This window comes from Erinaceus europaeus, assembly GCF_950295315.1.
Source record: "Erinaceus europaeus chromosome 6 unlocalized genomic scaffold, mEriEur2.1 SUPER_6_unloc_3, whole genome shotgun sequence".
Lineage (NCBI taxonomy): Eukaryota > Metazoa > Chordata > Mammalia > Eulipotyphla > Erinaceidae > Erinaceus > Erinaceus europaeus.
Genome location: NW_026647136.1, coordinates 1,045,734 through 1,067,807, shown reverse-complemented (window position 1 = coordinate 1,067,807; position 22,074 = coordinate 1,045,734). Strand labels below are relative to the sequence as shown.

Below are 22,074 nucleotides of genomic sequence, written 5' to 3'. Positions count from 1 at the left end.
CAGCCCAGGCTGTGCTCAGTCCATTTCACCCCCCCAATACTCTCTGTGCATGGGAGTTCCCCACTACAAGTATGGATTGACAGGCCTGGCAGTGCATCTGCTCCCAGGGTGGCCAGGATACTGGACACACACTGGGGTGGGGAAGGCCTCTTCCCAGGCCCTAAAGGTCCTGCTCTAATGACAGAACAATGCACCTACAGAGAAGCCCATGGAGGACAGGATCTGGGCATCTGGAATAAAAGCCACCTCTAGCCTGTGGACAACATGAGACCCAGGGAGTCATTTCATCTGGGAATCAAAATCAGCACATAGCATCCAATGCTCATGTTCAAGCTGATAATTGTAGGGCCTGTAATTATCTCTTAAATATCCATGTCACCCCTGGCAGAAAAAGGGTTGGTCACACTGACCTAGAGCAATTCCCAAAATAAAATACCTTTCTAGAAATGACTTGGGATGAGAATTGGGTCCCTGCCTGTAACCTTCCCTGAACCCCCGCACCCCCCACATGCGAATGGTCCTGTGTCATGATTCTGCTTCAGAAAGGGAGACATCCCAGAGGAGGCACTTTGGGAAGGCTGGGGCTCACCTCTCCCCTGCTGGCTCCTTCTCTACTGCCTGGCCTTGCAGACCTGCTGCCCTGGGATCTCTGAAGTCATCTGCTCCAGATGGAAGGGCTCCTTGAGGGTGGGAAAAGACCATGAAATGGTGAGTCCAGATACAGTACCTGAGGGGATTCTGAATGATCCTTTTACATTTACCATTTTTTTCTAGGTTACCTCAGTAAATCATAAGGGACAGGGACCTGTGAAAACACCATTTGTAAGGATGACAATTAACTGAGGGAAACTGTTATTTGTTTATGCTGAGGAACTTTTTATTTTTTCCCCCAAGGGCTGTTGCTGGGGCTTGGTGCCTGCACTATGAATCCATTGTTCCTAGAGGCCATTTTTCCCATTGTTGTAGTTGTTATAGTTGCTGTTGTTGGATAGGACATAGAGAAATCGAGAGAGGAGGGGAAGACAGAGGGGGAGAGAAAGAAAGACACCTGCAGACCTGCTTCACTGCCTGTGAAGCATGGCCCCTGCAGGTGGGGAGCCTGCAACTAGAACCTGGATCCTTAACCTGGTCCTTGCACTTCTTACCATGTGCACTTAACCTGCTGTGCTACCTCTTGGCCCCCAGGAATGATGTTTTGCAAGACTGTAGTCATCTGATGGGTTCATATTCATATCTCCCTAAACTACGTGTAGAAACTCTCACCCTGAGCCATATGCTATCTCCCTTGAACACAGGGCTTTGGGCCTCTCCCCTGCTTTTAGAAAATTTCTTTGATTCTTGTAGGAATTTCCAGTTAGTAAACATCACTCCCTTTTTAAAAAAATATGTATCATTGGATAGAGACAGAGATAAATTGAGAGAGGAGGGGATACAGAGAAGGAGAGAGCCAGAGACATTTGCAGGCCTGCTTCACTACTCCAGAAGCTTCAACAGGGGCTTGAACTTGTGTGCTTGTGCACTGTAATGTGTGTGCTTTTTCAGGACATGGCCACCTGGCCCTCAAACTCACTTCCTTACAAGGAGTATGATGACTGACATCAGAAAGAGCCTGATCAACATTATGGAATTTAATAAGCAACATTATTTCTATATTTATGCTGTAGAGCCACTAAGAATTCCTTTTGCTTCCTATGCCTTTACAGTTTCCCATAAACATAAATATCTGTAGTTTCCCTAATAAACCAACTGCACAGCATGCAGGTGGTATACCCATTAGAGTACAAATGTTATCAAGAGCAAGGACCTGGGTTCCGTTCCCTGCTTCCACCTGCTCTGGAGAAGCTTCATGGGCTATGATGCGGTGCTATAGGTGTCTGACTCTCTTCCTCTCCACCCTCTCCAGACAGGAATGCCACTCTTGTTTTTGCTGAACTGACCTGCAGTGCAAGAAATTGGGAAGAAATAAGTTCAACTCCACAAAATACTGATGTCCATATTTCCTTTTTTTATCTGTGGGCCTCCTGTGCATGATTACACTGTGCCAGATGACCAGTGTTTTCTTTTGTTTTTCCCTTTTAATGTTCAGAAGAGAACGAGAGAGAATAACAAAGACTAAAGCTTCATGCTTGAGCCATTGGCTTTACAGACAAGTAGATGAAAAGGTTTTAAATGTAAAAGTCACGACCACATGGAAAACCAAGATGGAGGTCTTAGGAGAAAGTAACCACGAAGCTGTTCCTGGGCCAGCCTAGAACCAGTGACTTCTTGTCTCTGCTGGTGGCTCTCCTGGATCTTTGCAAGTAGGCAGACACCCACAGGCTAAGCAGAGGCACTGAGTGCTTGATCCTGAAGCTCCTTTCAAACTCGGAGAGACAGAGAGAAGCACTCTGTCATTCTCCCCTCTGCTCTTAGCCCAACCCATGAGCTTCTGCAGCTCTGTCCTCATCTGGCAGCTCAGCAAGGGTGGGGAGAGGGGCCTGAGCATTGTGTGTGCTGACTGACCCTGGAAACACCACACCACAGGCAGGAAGGTCCTGCCCTCAGAGCTGAGGCTCCAGTGTGGCTGCACTCTTCACTTCTGGGTTTACAAATGCCATTCAGAGAATGCTGAGCGTTCCTTTCCTGTTGCTGAATTTCTGATATTTATACTTTGTTACACTTAATGTATATACTACATTACTAAACCTCATACATTAGTAGAAATGATGAACTTTTTAATTTGGGCCTTCTAAATTATTTCAGGCCTTCACAGAAAAGAACACATGATTGAAAAAAAGATTTCAATAGCTTTTTCTAAAAGAATGAAATAAATAAATTTATTTAGAGTTTCTTTCAAGTATTTATTTAGGATGAGAGGAATAGATCACCAGGTAGCCTACTTCAAAGCTCCATTTGTTTATTGATGTGAGAGACAAGAGATAGAATGACACATGACACAAGCGTATACAGTGCCACAGACCAGACCTGAGATTTATGTTGCTGAGTTGTTTCTACCCAGTGCCAAAAACCATTCTGTAGCTGTCACTTACCTCTTTACTTATCCACCAAGCATAATCCTATTTATCCCAAAGGATACAACATCATCTTTACTTTCCTAGGGGATACTTCATTGAGTATATGTCCCATAACTTTTTTTTCCCCTCCTCCAGGGTTATTGCTGGGCTCGGTGCCTGCACCATGAATCCACCGCTCCTGGAGGCCATTTTTTCCCCCTTTTGTTGCCCTTGTTGTAGCTTCCTTGTGGTTATTATTATTGCCCTTGTTGACGCAATTCGTTGTTGGATAGGACAGAGAGAAATGGAGAGAGGAGGGGAAGACAGAGAAGGGGAGATAAAGATAGACACCTGCAGACCTGCTTCACCGCCTGTGAAGCGACTCCCCTGCAGGTGGGGAGCCGGGGGCTCGAACTGGGATCCTTGCGCCGGTTCCTGCGCTTTGTGCCACATGCGCTTAACCCACTGTGCCACCGCCCGACCCCTGTCCCATAACTTTTTTATCCAGTCATCTGTCAAAGGGCATTTGGGTTGCTTCCAAATGGGGGCTATATAGGTCCTAAACTGGAGAAATGTGGGCTGTGGTTTTTCTAGTTGTTCAGGAAGCTTGATGGACGCCTGTCTTTTATTTACACTAGACACACAACCACCTCAACATTATGCCTCTGCCAGGCATCATTCACAGTTTTGGATGAGACCTTGGTTTGCAAGACTATATGTTTCAGACATGTCCATGCAGCTTCCAGGGGAAGTTTCCAACAATGTCCAGGTCCTTGACCCCTAGGTGCTAATGACCGTCCACCACAAGTGGCTACTAATGAATTCTTATCTGCATCTTCAGATTGGCCTACATATTTAAGTTATTTTCCTGAGGAAATGAAATAGTGTCCTATAGTAAGAACTTAAAAAAAAAAAAAAAGAAAAGAAAAGAAAAGAAAAGAAAAGAAAAGAAAAGAAAAAAGGCCCAATTCTCATGCAACCAACTTTTGAATGGGGAAGACAGAAATTCAACAGAAGAGACTACCAATCACAATGTGATTCTAGACTCCTGGAAATATTACCCAGAAAAAAACAAAGAGGGAAGTGAGGGAGTAAAGGTGAAAGATGAAACCTGACTGACACTGTGGAGAGGACAAACAAGGAAGGCTCCTTGGAAGAGCTCATTTGAAAGGAGACTTATTTGAATTTAATTTCTTTTTTTTTTTCAGAGCTCTGCTCAGATCTGGCTTATGGTGGTAGCAGGGTTTGAACCTGGGACCCTGAAGCTTCTGACATAAATGTCATTTGCATAGCCATTATGCTCTCTCCCTGGATCTTGATTTATTTTAATCACTGCAGGGAATAATCCTGGCCCTGCCATCTGCACAGTGCCACTGAATGGCCCTAATGCCCAACTGTATAATATTTAAAATAATTTTTTAGAGAGAGCAGTTGGAGAAAGAGAGACAGAATCATCACAGCACCTGTCACCACCCATGACAAGACTGAGGCCATGTATGGTGCTGATGCTCAAATGCAGGGATTCAAACATGGGAGGCATGCACTCTAAGAGATGAGCTATCTCCAGTCACCAAAATGTAAAGACACTTTGAATTCATCTAAAATGCCACTGTGAATAACTGCAGGAACGATATAAAATTGAGGGGGAAAATTACACTTCTCACTGATATTTTTAGCTAAAATTGGTGTTACGTCCTGGACCCAGACATGAACATGTTTATGTCCACAGTGTCAGTGAGACAAGCCCCACTCCTTCATTTAGACATGGTTCAAGTCAGTCACATCAGGTTCTGTTTTTAAAGGAAAAATGGAAAGACTCTAAGTTACAGAACAGCCTGACATGTGCTTCCAAAGAACATGAGCTGCTCAGAAGGGTCCCCAGAACAACAATCCACACAGTTACTGTGGTGCCGATCTCCACATCTCGGCTTCCTCACCAGCCTGGCCACCACCACAGGCAATGCTCTGTCTTAATCTTATCTTCATATTCACTGAGCATGCTCTTACCAAACCAGATGTGTGTGGGCACTCACAGGACTAACTGACCCTACTTCTCTAAGTTGATGTCAATGTCCCTGAAGCCCCGAGTCTGTCCCTCCAAATAAATGTGCAGCACAGGGAGTTTCACCTGGAGCTATTCAGCACTGAGCTCGGCCCCCCAGAGGAAGTCCATCCTGTGACAGAACAGAATCTCTGGGGTCTAAAAACTCCTCAGATGGTGCCCACCTGCAGCCAGGCTTCATCTCTGCACAATGATGTGCTAAGAACGCTGTGCTCTGCACTAATCTCTGCTCCCTCACCTCAATAATAGTAACTCTGAGCTTCTTTCAGAAGTATGTTTAAATTCTAATATGCAGTTCATTCTGACGGAAGAGAACTTCTAACAGCTGCTGGGAAAATGCAAGTGCATCTGCGTGTATCTTGGATGCTGAATCCCAGGCCCCAGACTGTTCAGTTATTTCCCTAACATGTTCAGTCCTGGCTATGCTGTGTCATGTTCATAGGTAAGGCCTGTAGGACTCCAACATCAGAAGCTAACTCAGTAGGAATCAAAAGGTTTGGGCTCTGTGTGTGCGTATGTGTGTGTCTTCATCCACACATCACTACCCCTGGCATGTGTGATGAGAGGGCTCAGGGCAAAAGCCATGGCTCAGGTGCTAGCTCATCTGGTAGAGAGCACATGATACCATAGTAGAGGACCTGGGTTCAAGTCCCTGGTTCCCTCTTGAAGGGGTAAGAACTCAGGAGCAGGTGACCAGTGTTGCATGCGATCATCTTCTCTCTTTATTTTGAATAGAGAGAGAAACTGAAAGTGGAAAGAGAGATTATAGAAAGGGAGAGACACCTGCTGCTCTGCTTAACTGCTCTGTGAAGCCTCCTTTCCCCCCGGGTGAGGACCGGAGGCTTAAACCTGGGTCCTTGTACATTATCTTAGCTGAGCTCTATAGTGTGTGACACTGTTTCCCCCATCCATCTGGGTGCTCCATCGAATGAAAAATGGGAAAAGAATAAGATAAAGAATGGCCTCTAGGAATGGTGGAGTTGGGCAGGTGTGGAGTCCCAGCCCTGGAGGGACAAAATGAAGCACAGAGTAAAGGCCGTCTCACACTAAACATTTCCGTGAACTTTCAAAGGTTCAGTGTTCACCTCACTGTTGCCTTCCTTCTAGCTTTTGCTGTTTGTCTGTTTTCCTTTTGCCATCATCTTAATGGGGGCCTCCAGGTTTATGGGAGAGTTGACATAAGGGCACAATCCCAATCACTGTCTCTGTAACCTATGGATATACCCGGTCTCCTGCCCTCAGAAAGCAGAAGCGCCTTTGAAGAAGCTTCTGGAAGCTCCAGGTGGGAATCAGTGACGTCAAGGTCATAGGCATGTGGCTGAGGTCTCAGACCCACATCACTGAGTGCACCCCTTCTTACCATCCAGCAGGACGGGATCCACCTGTGCACTGTGACTCCTGGTGGACTTGGGGTGTGGTCTCCAACCCGGGTCCCGGTGCCTCCTCTCAGAGCAGAAGTGCAGACCCATGTGGAACCATGAAATCAGGCAGGAGCAGGAGTGGGAGCAGGAGCAGGAGCAGGAGGCAGAGGCTCAGGGCATAGAGAGAGCAGGGGTGAGTCTTTCCTGGATGAGTCATGGTGTTGAGGGAGAGAAGGCACAACCCAGAAATGGGAGTGGTTACAGCTGTAGGTGGGGCCTTTGGCTTTAAAGGTGGTGAACCTTGTGGGGCTTGCTCTCTTTCTGGGGAATACCATGTGATCAAGGAGAAAGTGAGTGAGTTCATTCCTCTCCCTCTCCCTCTCTTGTACACTAACATGTTTCGTTTTCTCTACAGTTTAGTTTACTTGGATAATCATGCTCTCTTTTTAGTTCATTGTTGAGATTGGCGTGAGGCACTTTCAGAATGGGGGCAGATGCCCCCCCCCATTATCTCTTTAACAATTGTGTGGGATGGAGGGGCTGTGAGTCAGTGTTGGGATCCCCAATAAAGGCCAAGCAGTGTCACTTCACTCAGGTGACCTGGACTGTGTCCTCCTGGCCACCATAACAGGGAAGACTGAGGGGCTGCTGCAAGCAGGGGCAGGTCTTGTGTCAAAGCCCAGCAGCTCCCCCAAGAGCTCCTGTGAAGGGGAGACCCAGGTCCCCAACCAGCACTGGACCAAGTCAAGGGCCAGGAAGACACCAAGGTCATGACCTCAGAGGTTACAGGGGCCTTTGATTTTTTTTTCTCAGCTGCTCACTCCCTGCTCAGCTCTGGCTGATTCTGGTGCTGAAACAGGATTTGGGATCTCAGAGCCCCAGGCTTTCAAGTCATTTGCACAACAATTCTGCTGACTGGCCAACCCATTACAGGGACATTGGCAATGCAGATTGGGATCACAGTGAGACTCCCAGCTCATACATCAACATACCTTTAAGATCTGGGGTCTGGGAAGGTGTGGGCAAAGGGAGCCCTGAGAAGTGACACTGCTGTTGGGAATGCAAACTGGTGCAGCCCCTTTGGAAAGCTGCAGGGAGAGTCCTCAAACAAACAAAAAGGGCAGTGCCTTAAGATCCAGCAATACCATCCCTAGGCTTCTATCCAAAGACATGGAAGCACTGGTTCTCAAAGATATCTGAGCCTGGGGGCCAGGTGGTATTGCAGCAGCTTAACTGCACATGGCAGCACAAGGATCCTGGCTTGAGCCCCAAGCCCCCTGCTCCACACATGCAGGGAGGGGTCGCTTCACTGGGGGTGAAGCTGGTCTGCTGGTGTCTGTCTTTCTCTCTCCACTCTCTCTTCCCCCTCCTCTCTCAATTTCTCTTTGTCCTTTCCAACAACAGCAATGCAACAATGGCATCAAAGTTGGAAAAATGTCCTCCAGGAGCAGTGGATTTGTAGTGCAGGCACTCAGCCCCACAGATAACCCTGGAGGCAAACACATTAAAAAAAAAGGTATCTGAGCCCCATGTTCTCAGCTGCACTGCTTACAGTAGCCAAACAGGAAAGCAAATAGCCAATAACAGATCACTGAATAAGAAGTTATGGGAATAGGTATTAATCATTCTTGAAAGTTCTGTAGAATTAAATGAATCTTTTTTTTACTGGAAACAATTAATAGTGTTGTTTCCAGTCATTAATGTAGGAACACAAGCAGAATGACTTCTGGTCCACTGGGTTATCAAGCAAACTTACCAACATTGATCATGGATGTTTAATAGTGAAATCTGGCCTTATAGTGAAAATATCTAATAGTGAGACCTGGTATCAAGTGCTTTTTTCTTTTTTTTCTTCAATTTTTAAAATTTATTTATGTTTATTTTATATTTTCCCTTTTTATTTATTTTTCCCTTTTTATTGCCCTTGTTCTAGTTGTTGTTGTTATTGATGTTGTCATTGTTGGATAAGATAGGAATGGAGAGATGAGTGGAAGACAGAGAGTGGCAGAGAAAGATACACACCTGCAGACCTGCTTCAAAGCTTGTGAAGGGACTCCCCTGCAGGTGGGGAACCTGGCAGGCGGTGGTGGTCAAAGCAGGATCCTTACGCAGGTCCTCATGCTTCATGCCACCTGTACTTAACCCACTACACTATACCACCCAAGTCCCATCCATTGCTTTTTTTTCCAGTCCTCTTTTATGATTAAATTCATGAATAACTCCAAATAAACAGTGTGACACGTAACTTTTTAGTATATTCTTGTGAGAGTTTGCTTCCTACCTTGATGTTCATTACTCAATTTCTCTCTTGTAGTACACAAATGGGCAGAGAGGTAGAGAAATAACTGCATTTGTATGTATAGAGACATGTAGAAATAGGGAACGTTAAAGCAATACTATGTCGTTATTTATCTACTAGGGAAACATATTTCAGAAACTTTATGTCTTGTACTTCTGATACATTTTTGAACTAGAAGTTTAGACACTTCTGCTTTATTCTAAGGAATCTGAGGATCAGCAGAATTGCTGTGACTTGAACTGCAGCTCTTTCCCATCTACATTTTTTCCCTCTTTATTTTCATGGAGGTTAAGGGAGCCTTCCTGTGGCTATCAAAGAAAGAACATGCAGAGAAAAAGTCAATCGACTGTGAGAGATGGTTAGGTCTTCTCTTCAAAAGAACATGAATAGAACAACTGTTTAGTACAAACATTCTTTTTATAAATTGTTATCTGTGACCACCTGTGGCCAGTAATTTTGTATTCTTTAGGTCAGCTCCCTGCAGTGCCTCCCAATCCTCCAGCAGAGACCCTCATACTCCCTTCCTCCTTTCCTCCTTTAGACAATGGAGAGATTGTGAGCTCTGAAGCCCAGCCCAGGGGTGGGGAGACAGTTCTGCTTCAGATATAAAAGATGGGAGAAGGCTGAGGGGGACATGCTGCTGCCTGTAGGCCACTGTGGGTGGCACGCCCTTTTGCAAAAGAATAAATAAATGCCTTGCTTCAATTCCTTTTTTTTGCCTTGACAACTATTTTTAATTGGACATCATTTCCAACACTAGGAACCCAGGGATGCTGATGGCTCACCCCACTCCTGCCACCTAACAACATCCCATTTGTTCTTTCTCTCTGAATTTAAAGTCTACTGAGAAATTGAGAGGAAGGGGAGAGATAGAGATGTGGAGAGAAAGAGACCCCCACAGACCTGCCTCACCTCTCCTCCCCATGCAGGTTGGGAACCACCAGGCCTCCAACCCTGGTCCTTGTGCAGGGAAGTCTGGGAACTCCAGCAGGTTCCTCACAGCCCAGCAGCCCAGCACAGGTGTTCAGATCATTTTTCCAGGAAGGGGTTGGAGCAGTGCAAGAAATGGAAGGGGATACACCCATGACAGAAACACAGGGGGAGCAAAGGCAGAGCTCCAGGACCCTTCTGTCTCTGTGGCCACCTCACCAGGACAGGGAACTTGGCGCCTCAGCCTCGTAAACCTGGTGCCATGCCCAGTGAACCGTCTTTTACCTCTCTCTAGCTCCTGGGAAGGAAGCTCCCAGGAACAGATCCTGGGAACAGACTGCAAACACCCTGCCCAAAGTAACAACTATTCCAGACCAAGGGGCAGTGCAATGAGAGCAAGGCCAGCCCAGGAGGGGCCCTGCTATGTTATGTTGCCACCTTGTGGTCACAGAGCAGAATGCACCTTACAGCCAACCAAAGGGCTCCCATATTTCTCCCAAATTTCTCTTCACTTTCTTTTCCAGACACAGATCCAGGGAGAAAAACATACAGAGAAACACCAGAACACTGTCAGCTCAAGCTCAAGGGGTGCGGGGGAACTGAAACTGGGCTCTTAAAGCCACAGGTATGACAGGCTTCAGCAGAACTCCTAAGCACAAGTTCTTCTTATTTTATTTTATTTAAAGAACTCACAAAGTTTTATACCACATTCAAATATGGGTCACACAAGGTATGTTGCTTCTCCTCCTCCTCTTCCTCCTTCCTCCTCCTCCTCCTTCCTCCTCCTCCTTCCTCCTCCTCCTCCTTCCTCCTCCTCCTTCCTCCTCCTCCTCCTACTCCTCCTCCTCCTCCTCCTCCTCTTCTTCTTCTTCTTCTTCTTCTTCTTCTTCTTTTTAACCAGAACACTGATCAGCTCTGGACTATGGTAGTCTTAGGGATTGAAAATGGGACCTTGGAACTTCAGGCATGAAAGTATTTTTGCATAACCACTATGCTCTCTACCCCCACTCTCTTTTATTTTAAATAGTTGTATTTTATTGTATTATTATATTTAGTTATGGGGAGAGAGAAAGATGTCAATGCTCTCCCAGTTGAAGGGCTTCTTTGAAAAATATTTTTATTTTCCATTACTTTCTTAAATAGCTTTACTAATGAGAGATAGGTATAAAGACAGAAAGATGATAACTAGGCAGTCACTTCTGCCCAAGCCCTACTTATTTATTTACTACTTTATCACATTTTATTTTATTGTTATGTTTAGTAATGAAAGCTAGAGAAATGGAATGATACAAAAAGTGTGAGAATGGGCAGGGTTAAATAACATAATGCTGATGGAAAGAGACTCATACTGGAAGCTCTAGGGTTCCTGCCTCACCATGATGCAGAGCTGAGCAAGGCTCTGGTAAAAAAATAAATACTTAATAAATAAGTGTGTGTGTGTGTGTGTGTGTGTGTGTGTGTGTGTGTGTGTGTGTGTGTATCAGAGTGAAAGCACAGCACTGCTCAGCTCAGACTTATGCTGGAGAGCTGGGGATTAAACCTGAAGCCTTGGAACCTGAAGCATGAAAGCTTTCTATGTAAACTTTAAGTTAGCTCCCCAGCCTCTCAAGTTTAGATGTTATTAACTGGCAAAGATCCTGAACACAATATTAAGAAGAAAAAAAAGTAAAATCGATTATAGTGGTAACGCCATTATGTTAAGAAAAGACATCTGGGGAGTCAGCGGTAGCACAGTGGGTTAAGCACACATGGCACAAAGCACAAGTACCAGCATAAGGATCCTGGTCCAAGCCCCTAACTCCCCACCTGCAGGGGGGGTCGCTTCACAGGCAGTGAAGCAGGTTAACAGTTGTCTATCTTTCTATCCCCCCCTCTGCCATCCCCTCCTCTATGCATTTCTCTCTGTCCTATCCAACAACAATAACAACAGAGAAAATAGTTTTTTTTTTTCAAAAAAAATAGGAGTAGGAAAGAACAGACAAACTGTGAGAGACAGAGTACGATTATTGTTTATATTTGGAGGGTGGATTTGTGGTTTTTTCTAATTTGTTCTATAAGTGGTAAAAAAAAAACTGAAAAAAAAAAGACTGAGGAGATAGCATAATGGTCATACAAAAGCACCACTATACTCCATATATCTCTCCTTCTCCTTCCTCTCCTTTTCTGTATTTCCCTTCCCTTACTTTTCCTTCTTTAGCTGACCACTGCTTAACTCTGGCTTATGCTGTTGGAGACTGAATCTGGAATCTCTGGTGCCTCAAGCACTAAAGTCTTCTGCATGAACTACTAAGTAGTCCCCCCAATTTCACTCAGAGAGACAGGCACTCCCCCTTGGTGCTGTGACTCTCATTTTTTAATAAATGTATTTGATTTAATAGCACAGAGAGAAATTAAGAAGGAAGGAGAAATAGAGAGGGGAGAGACAGAAACACACCTATAGCACTGCTTCACCACTCCTAAAGCTTTAACCCCTGCAGGTAGGGGCTGAGGGCTTGAACTAGGGTCCTTGCACATGGTAACATATACACTCTACTGGGTGTACCTCTGCCCAGCCCCTGGTTCTATGGTACTCCTATGTGGTACCAGGGTTCATCTGGGCCAGGAGCACCCTACTAGGTATGCATCCGACCTCTCTCAGCCCCTAGCAAAGATATTTAAATATTATATGGAGCAGAGCATGGTGGGTGGTGCAGCCAGTTGAGCACACAGGTTACCATGTACAGTTACCTGGGTTCAAGGCCCAGGTCCCCACCTCTGGGGGGAGGTTTCATGAGAGGAGAAGCAGTGTAGCAGGTATATTTCTCTCCCTATATCCCCTTTCATTTTCAATTTCTCTCTGTCTCTACAGAGAAGAAAGTAAATAAATATATTTTTTTAGATTTTTATTTATTTCCCCTTCTGTTGCCCTTGTTGTTTTTTATTGTTTGTGTACTTATTATTGTTGTTATTGACGCCAGCATTGTTAGATAGGGCAGAGAGAAATGGAAAGAGGATGGGAAGACAGAGATGGGGAGAGAAAGACACCTGCAGACCTGCTTTACCACCTGTGAAGTGACTCCCCTACAGGTGAGGAGCCAGGGGCTCAAACCGATATCTTTATGCTGGTCCTAGTGCTTTGTCCCACATGCAATTAACCCACTGCAGTACTGCCAACTCCCATAAATAAATATTAAAAAAAAACTTTTAAAAAGACTAAGAAACAAAGATTTTGATAGGCAGGTAAAATAGCTCACTTGAATAGTGCATTGGCTTTTCCATGTGTCTAATGCAGGTTTGAACCCTGCCCCCACTTCACTGAAGCAAGCTTTAGTGCTGTAATCTATCTATCTATCTATCTATCTATCTATCTATCTATCTAACAATCTATCTATCTATCAATCAATCTACCTATGTATCATCTATCTCTATCACAACAAAGAATTATTATGGTTATTCTGGGAAATGGCATAATTCAGAAATAGGATTGACTCATTGCTCAGAATCCTTCAAAGCAGATGCCAGGATCTGACTCCTGAAACGAGTCAGAGATGGGTGAGCTTATAGCAGTAGCGGAGTGGACTCTCTCTATGATTCTATCTCTCTCCCTGTGCCTCTTTCCCCTTCCTTCACTCTCCCTTCCCACTATCTCAGAATTTATAGTTGATGGCTTATTTTTGTAACTGTCTATTCTTGCCTTTCCATTTTTCATTTCTCTTCTTTTCATAATGTCTGTTGTTGTTTTTACAGTGGTGGTGTTGTCTGGCTAACTGGTTTTGATTGAACTGCATCAATCTCTGCTTCAGCTGCTATTATACACTCTGGGGTTTGTGACTTCATCTGAGAAAAGACTCTAGTGTGCCCTTATACTCACACACACAACAACTTAAGAATGATAGGACAGAAAACTACAAACCACGTCAATGAAAAAATAAAGAAGGTAAAATTGAGAGCAAATAAAACTGTTAGCACAATGAATCAGGACAAGACCCCAGAACAGAGTCCAGATAAATCAGAAGTAATTATAGATTAGAAAGGTATGCAAACACTAATAGACCTGATGATCACAGAAATGAAGACAACTATGGAGGAAAGGACAATCAGAAATAGGGAAACAACAGAGGAGACCCTCAAGGAAAATACCAGCTACCTCAAGGTAATTAGAGAACTAAAAGCTGACATAGCTGAGCTAAAAGGCCAACTAGCAGAACAAGTTACTGAGCTGAAGAAGGAAGGTAAAGGAAGGGAACGAAGATTAACAGAAGCAGAAGAAAGAATTACCAGACAGAGAGGATGAGCTAGAGAAATATAAGAAGGATGTAAAAGAGCTAAAAGAGAGATTGAGAGACACTGAAAACAATAACAGAGACATATGGGATGATCTCAAAAAGAGTAACACTTCATAATTGGCCTACCAGAGGAAAAAAGAGAGGAAGGGGAAGAAAATATCCTAGAGGAATTAAGAGAGAAAAACTTCCCAGCTCTCAACAACAGAAAGGACATTAAGATTTCAGAGGCCAGGAGAGTCCCAAACAGGATAAACCCAAACCTGAAGACACCATGACACATCGTAGTTACAATGAAAAGAAGGAAGGATAAAGAAAGGATCCTGGGTGCTGAGCAGCAGCACAGCCAGTTAAGTGTACATGACCTGAAGTGCAAGGACCAGCATAAGGATCTGGGTTTGCGCCCCTACAGGGGGTCACTTCACAGATGGTAAAACAGGTCTGCAGGTGTCTATCTTGTTCTCCCCCTCTATCTTCCCCTCCTTTCTCCATTTCTGGCTGTCCTATCCAACAACAATACTACTAACAACAATAATGATAATATTGCATTTGCCAGTCCCAACCTAATCAATGTAATGAGTACCACCTCAGCATGCTTCACTTCAGACTGTGTCAAGAGACTTCAGGTGTGGAATGACAACCTTCAGCTTCATTACTTGGGTGAGACCTTTCCTTCCATAGTATTCTCTAATTCCATCCCAGGAGGTTCACTCCCAACAAAGTACCAAAACCTAGATATAGATCAGGTCCCATGAGATAGAGCATATGTTCACACCATCCTTAAACTAGGGCAAAATATATACCTGAAAGCATAAGTACACAACAGTCTGCAGTGAGTCAGTATAAAGTTCCTAATGAAATAGTATCTAATTAGACTTAGATACCCTCCTCACCTCCTTCCTATTACAGTTCTCTTACTCACTCCAAAGCTAACCTTAACAAAGCAAGGACTGCAAACCTAAATAAGGGCAAGAGACTGGCTTATGTTAATGATGACTCTTTAGTCACTATCAGGCCACCGCATCAGCTGGGGCCCTATTCGGGGAGTCCTGAGATTCTCAAACAGACATGATGGGCCTAGACATCAAATAATTCCCTCTCTCCATTGTTACCAGTCATCTCTATCAAAAACAACCCTATGTGGGCCCCCCATTGGACCTTGTCCTCACCTTGGATCAACAATGGTAGAGAATGTTCTATCCTCCCTTTGGAGGATGGACAACATAAGCTATGCTACACCTAAGGAAGATCGGTCCTGATATTGGGGCAGCTTGGAATGCTCCTACTCGTGACCACAGAATGTGAGCTCAGATCTACAGGGATGCAGAATTCACATAGGCTCCTAAGTTGAATATTGGCCCCAGTCCATATCAAATTGATGGGGTTTACAGTCAACAATATTTATACCCCTTTCCCATATTAGGGAACTACTCTCTTCCCTGATCCAGCTTTCTGTCCCTTTTCCAGCCATGACATCACCTCCCCAGACAATACTGGGATCCACTTGCATATCAGATTTCAGGCTCAGAGGAAAAATTAAAAAAAAACTAGTATAGCTACAGGACCTTTGAAATATTACTAAAATATGCCTATTAGCTATCTCCAAAATGGAGGGCCCGCCTCCCCAACACGCCATCTGCACTATTCCAGCCTTTCACATGTATCCATAAACTAGGGAAAATATATACCTGAAAGCAGAAGTACACAAGAGTCTGCAGTGAGTACCCCCCAACACTTCATCTGCACTATTCCAGCCTTTAGGTCCATGACTGTCAACAATTTGTTTGGCTTTGTATGTTAGTTCTCTTTTCTGCCACCAGGTTCCAGATGTCAGCATGATGCTGACTAGACTTCCCTGGACAGACAACCCCACCAATGTGTCCTGGATCTCTGCTTCCCCAGAGCTCCACCCTAATAGGGAAAGAGAGAAGCTGGCTGGGAGTATGGATCTGGATCCACCATTCAACTCCCATGTTCAGCGGGGAAGCAATTACAGAAAACAGACCTTCCACCTTCTGCATCCCACAGTGATCTTTGGTCCATACTCCCAGAGGGATAAGGAATAGGAAAGCTGGCAGGGGAGGGGATGGGATATGGAGTACTGGTGGTAGGAATTGTGTGGAGTTGTACCCCTCTTATCCTATGATTTTGTGAATATTTCCTTTTTTAAATAAATTAAGAACGTGAAGAAATTTTTAAAAATTAAACATTTTGAAAATTGCCTCCCTGCAGAGATTTTTTTTTTTGGCTTCCAGGGTAACTTCTAGGGCTCAGTGCCTGCACTACAAATCCACACTGTGGATGTGCCTAGGTGAGAAATGATTAAGAGGCCCAGAGGTAGTCTGAGCACTAACTACTGTGCCAGGACTGTGGGGCTGCTCACCCTTTCACCATGAAATTTAAACAATACATTGCATGGCCCGGCTGCCACATACAAATACATACACTACAGTGCCTAAGGATACCAGGGAGTAAGCCCCGTGACCTTGCCTGCAGGGGGGAAAGCTTCACAGATTCTAAAGCAGGGATATGGGAGTCTCTGTCTCCTTCTCAATTTCCTTCTCTAGAAAAATAAATATTGAATTAACAAAATAAGCACTAAGGTGCAGAGCTTACCCTGCAGTCCTTAGAGCCTGGCTTCTGGTAATTGAAATATGGGAATAGGAGAAGGTGATTCCAGGGTTTAGAAGAAGCCTTTACAACTATAACTGACTTCTAGAGAAAGTATTCTGTAAAACTTTGGAGGACTGAGTTAATGGGATGACAGAAAGGCAAAAAGATAACTGAAGGGAAGGTTAGAATGTCCCCAGTAGTCACAAGCAAGGTCCCATCAGTGTAAATCAATCTGAGAAAGTCCAGAAAGAGCTTTGAAGAATAGACTCTGTGGGGTTGTAGGCCTCAAAAATATTTTTATTCTATCTCTTTGAGTAAAAAACAAGAAACCCGTGATTTTACGATTTAGCTTTCATTGATTCAGGCCTACCGACCAGTTTAGAGAAACAAATACATTAACTGGGTATTTTGAAAGGAGGCACTGGTGATCTGTTTATATATCCTCTGTGCAGCTCTACTTGTAGGCCAGTATCTGAAGAGAGAAAATCATGCAGGCAAAGAGCTGCAAGGAGGTGGCAGGTGCCGGCACTGGTAGTGACAGAGAACCATTAGCTGTAGGAGATTTGATTTCACTTTGTTTAAAGCCCCCTCATGGCTACCTCTACAGAGTATTATTTAATTTAGTTTTTGTTTGCTTGCTTGCTTTTTTGTTGTTTTTGTTTCAAACAGAGCACTGATCAGCCATGGCTTATTGGGAATTAAACTTAGGGCTTCATGTATCTTGGGATTGAATGTTTGGAGCTTTAATGCTAGTACCATCTCCCCAGCCCAACACACTCTCTATTCTTTTGAAATTACCTTCTGAATATTTCTGAATGAATCCTGTTATGGCTGGCTTTTATACCACAGCCTCTGTTCAGGTGCTTAAAATATCTATGTTCAACATCTTCTCACACCATCCAGTTCCATGCTGTGCTACCTCTGCAACTGCTGCCTGTGACTTCTGAAGGATAGTTCTTGCGCAACTGCCCAAATCCACCTCAGTCCTCAACCATCCAGCTCATAGTTCCTGTCGCCAAAAAGAAACCTGCTGACAGCAGCTTCTCTCCTCATGAACTAAGCTTTCTACTTTTCACAACACCTCAGTCAGTGCCCATCTGCCACACAGCTGAGCAGCTTCTTCCCCTAGCAGACTGAGGTCCTGCATTCCTGGGGTCACCTCTGGAAAAACACCAGTCCCCGCAGGTTCCAGCAGGTTCACTAAACTCAATGGTCACAGGCAGAAATACTTAGGAGACAGCATTTCAAATGCATGAATGAGCACCACAACATCTGCAAACTGGACACAGCCAGGTGGGCTCTCTAGGGCAGGGAGAAGCCTGTCTGCCTGCCTTGTCTGCAGCATCTACACTAGGCTCCCTTCTCACCAGCGCTGAGCTGGCCTGGCTGAGGCTTCACTTCTGTCCCGAGGCCCTGCTGGACATGGTCACTTCCCTGCTGCTGGACAACTCTGCCCCAGACAGCCTCCCACTGGATCCTAAAATATCCAGGCTTAACACCCATGGGAGGAGAGGCAGGAGCCCAGCAATGCCCAGGGGGGAACTAATGGCCACATGCCTCTGAAGCTCCAGTCGCCTTTCCTTGTACAGGAACATTTCTGAACCAGAAACTAACTAGGACAGAACTGTCTGTGGGATCAAAAGTTGTTGGCCTGTTGGCCTCTGTGTCCAGAAACAAGGATGAGCTGTCACAGTTGACCTACTAGGAGAAAATGGACTGAACTGATTTCGGCAAGAGTGGCAAGAAAAAGCAGAGAAGATCCTGGAAGACTGACCTAAAAGGAAGACTCAAATTGTTTACAGTGATGCTGTATCTGTGTTGATGGATGGATTGGGGATGTTTTTAGATTTCTCTAGTGTCTCAGACAATCCAGGAAGTGATGCAGTCAGTGTCTGGATTAGGCATGGAGTCTACTATGATAGTGGGAGGTGGTAGAATTGGGATTCCCATTAGAAAGAAACTCCATTTCATCCCACAGTGTCTTAGCATCCCTACCTGCCTCAGAGCCAGGTTATGCTGAAAGAAGATAGGAATGTTTTTGACCAGTATTTTTTTAATTTCTATTTATTTATTTATTTAAAAAAGGATATGTTAACAAAACCATAGGATAGGAGGGGTACAACTCCACACAATTTCCAACACCAGATCTCTATATCCCATTCCCTCCCCTTAAGGAAGACAGGAATGTTTTTTACTATTATTTTTAAATTTCTTAGGAGACATTTTATCCATACCATTCTAATACTCTCCCATCAATAATTATATGTTGAAAAAAGTGTATTGGCTTGCTTTGTAGTATAACCAGACTAAAATGTCTAATTAAATAATTTATTATTATGACTTTTTTTTTTACCACCAGGGTTATTGCTGGGGCTCTTGGCTGCACGATGACTCCATTGCTCTCCACAGTCATTTTTCCCTTTTCTAATTTGCTGCGCCAGTGAGATACAGAGATGGGGAGAGAAGGATAAAGGCAGACATCAGCAGCACTGCTCACCCACTTGGGAGGTTTCGGGGTGTCTCTCTCCTTCTCCGGCAGGATGTTCATGTTCTCCAGGGGAAAGGTAACAGGCTGGTTCTTTCTCGCTCACGACAGGGGTGACATGAAGTAAAAGACACCAGGGGACTCTTAGCGTGAATCTAGAATCTGAGTCCTTAGAGTCCCAGAATCCTAGAGTCCGTTTATTAGCAAAACTGACATGAGTTAAATAGAAAAGCAATGGAGGTAATTATTGTTGCAATATGACAGCAATTACAGGTTTCTTAACAGTCAGCATGCCCCTAAGGTAGGGGGTTGGTATGACAGGAATTGATGAGATACAAGACAGTTATTTTCCATAACACAAACAACTTAATTATCCAAAGGTATTTGAGAGAAGCATAGAGGTTAAACCCGTAGGGTGAGAGAGAGAGAAGATGGATATCAAAAGGCCATATAGTTTGGCATTTCTCTTGTCTGGGGTCTGAGGTGTGTGATGAAGTGTGTGATAAGATGTGTTCTTCTGTGACCAGAAGGTGACTTTGAATGAGGGAATCTGTGGCCATGTGGCCTGCAGTTAATGGAGGGAAGTACTGGGGTATGTTTGGGCCTGAGAGTCAAGAAGGAAAGAACCAAGTCTGAGTTTCCCCCCTTATGCTCACCTCGTTTGAGAGAGATTTACCAAGAGGTTATCTTCTCAGACCTCCATCCAAAGATGGGGGTGGTTCTCACTAAGCTCTATCAGGCTCACACATGTTCCCAACAGGGAGGTGTTCTACACTCCCTCCCTCCACCCAGGATTAGGGTCCAGGGACTTAAAGCCAGGTAGTGCCTGGGCTCCAGGTGCACCACTGCTAGGCCCCTGGTGATTCTTGCAACAAATACTGTCCATTCAAAAGGCTGAAGCCTGACAGACAGTATGAGACAAGACTCAGTGCCCTCTCTGCTTTCTGTCTTTGCTCATAGAGGTGTCCTTGGAGGTAGGACTGTATGTCAAGGGACAGGGCGTTCTTTCTACAGGCATTCTGCCTGTGAAAGATGAATAACACAATATATCTGGATTCCACCTTCGAATTCTTAAATTCTGTTAAAAATAGCAAAGGCAAAACTCAGACATCAGCCCATGCACAGGTATTTCCATGGTGAGGTACATCATTCTCCTCCTGGACTTAAGACTGGTTGGGCTTTCTTCCTTCTCTCCTTCTATAATGATCTCAACTAGAAAGTGGGCCTGGTGGCCTCCTGGCTCTCCACCTCCTCTTAGCACACAGAGTGGCCACTTGAGCTCATCATTACACACACTGCTATGTCACAGGTCTATTTGCTGGGAGAGGGTGGGTTATCCCCGGCCCTTGTACAATCTGTCATCAGACACCATCCATCACAGTTTCTTGGTGGCAGTGGACCAAACAGTGACATCATCACCATCATCAATGATATGGAAACTTAGCTGCAAGCACTCCACCATATACCACACGCCCATGGTCCCAACTTGGCCAAATCTACTCCTCCTCAGTGCCTTGAGCTCACCCCTGAATCTGTGATGGCTTCTGGGGACAGGGCCACCCCAAACTGCTCCTGTACAGTAGCTACTATCCAGGAGACCCCCTTCTTCCCTGAGAACATAGTGGTGGAGGACATAAGCTGTTTCATTCTGGTTCTAGAGAAGTTGAAGGCCACCAGCACATCCTTAACCTTCTATCAGGCCCTGTAGACTGTCTACCTTCAAACTTGGGGGAACATCACATCAGATGTCCAAGAGTTTAGGATTGCTATCTAAGCCAGTACCTGAAAGACTGTTTCCAGCAAGCTATCTGACTATTTCTCACACATAACTGTAAAAACCAGAGCCACAGGGAAGCCAGTGCTCCTGGACATTTACTGTCTTTTTTTTTATATTTACTTATTCTCTTTTGTTGCCCTTCTTTTATTGTTGTAGTTACTATTGTTGTTGTTGATGATGTCCTTGATGTTGGATAGGACAGAAAGAAATGGAGAGAGAAGAAGACAGAGGGGGAAGACAAAGACAGACACCTGCAGACCTACTTCACCAATTGTGAAGTGACTCCCCTGTCACTTCACGATGGGGAGCCAGGGGCTTGAACCAGGATTCTTATGCCAGTTCTTGTACTTCCTGCCACGTGTGCTTAACCTGCTGTGCTACAGCCCAACTCCAGACTCCTGGATATTTACTGTCCTAACTTGTTATAGGTTCCTGGGCATGAAAACATGTGCTCTCATCAGGGTGAGCCACCACCCAGCACCCCTGTGGAGATTCTCTGGAGTTGGCTGTCAGGAGCTGACCAGCCCCTGGGGCTCAATCTTGAAACTTGAGGCCAGAAAAGGCTGCCTCCTGCTGGATCCTTTCCCTCTTTCTCATCTGCAGAATCTCCTTTGCAGACAGAACTATGTAAAGAAAAATGCATGTTCCAATCTTGGCCCCAAATGTATGAGACAAAGTTATTACTCAATGGCTATATGAATGACATATTAAGATGTAAGAGAGCACTTACTGGTGTTTCTCTAGGCTGTAGGGTAAAAAGATGTGCATTTAATCACTTCATTATGGGGCTGGCAGTAGTGCACCCAGATAAGCACACACAGTACATGGTCAAGGTCCTTCCAGGTCCTGCTCATCCCTGCAGCAAGGAGGCTTCACAAGTGGAGAAGCATGTCTGTAGGTCTCTCTCTCTCTCTCTACATATACATATATATCCTTCCTTTCTCTTCTGAATTTCTTTCTGTCCTATCCAAAAAAAAAATAGTGAATTAGTAAAAAAAAAAAAAAAAAAAAGGTAAAAAAATGGCAACCAGCTGCAGTGGATTCCTGTGCCTGCAATAAGCCCCAGCGGTTATAACCCTGGACACAAGGAAGAGAATTGACCCCAAATGTCCTAAGGAAACTCAAACTATTATTGTGGTAGTTAATGCTGGACACATAAAAAGTGTGGTGTAGGGAGTCAGGTGAGAGCACAGTGGGTTCAGCTCATGTGGCACAAAGCGCAAAGACTGGCTAAGGATCCCAGTTCAAGCCCCAGCTCCTCACTGCTGGAGACACTTCACAGGCGGTGAAAC

General features: G+C 44.7%; 1 long non-coding RNA gene across 1 annotated transcript in view; it reads right to left on the bottom strand.

Moving 5' to 3' along the window:
- Positions 1 to 557: 557 nt before the first annotated feature.
- Positions 558 to 22,074, bottom strand: part of LOC132536169 (uncharacterized) — a 36,361-nt gene continuing 14,844 nt past the window's right edge. Inside the window, exons 2-3 of the long non-coding RNA XR_009547837.1 lie at positions 1,805 to 1,937; positions 558 to 680 (exon numbers count right to left, since the gene is read on the bottom strand). This is a non-coding gene — a long non-coding RNA (uncharacterized LOC132536169). The remainder of the gene's footprint in view (positions 681 to 1,804; positions 1,938 to 22,074) is intronic.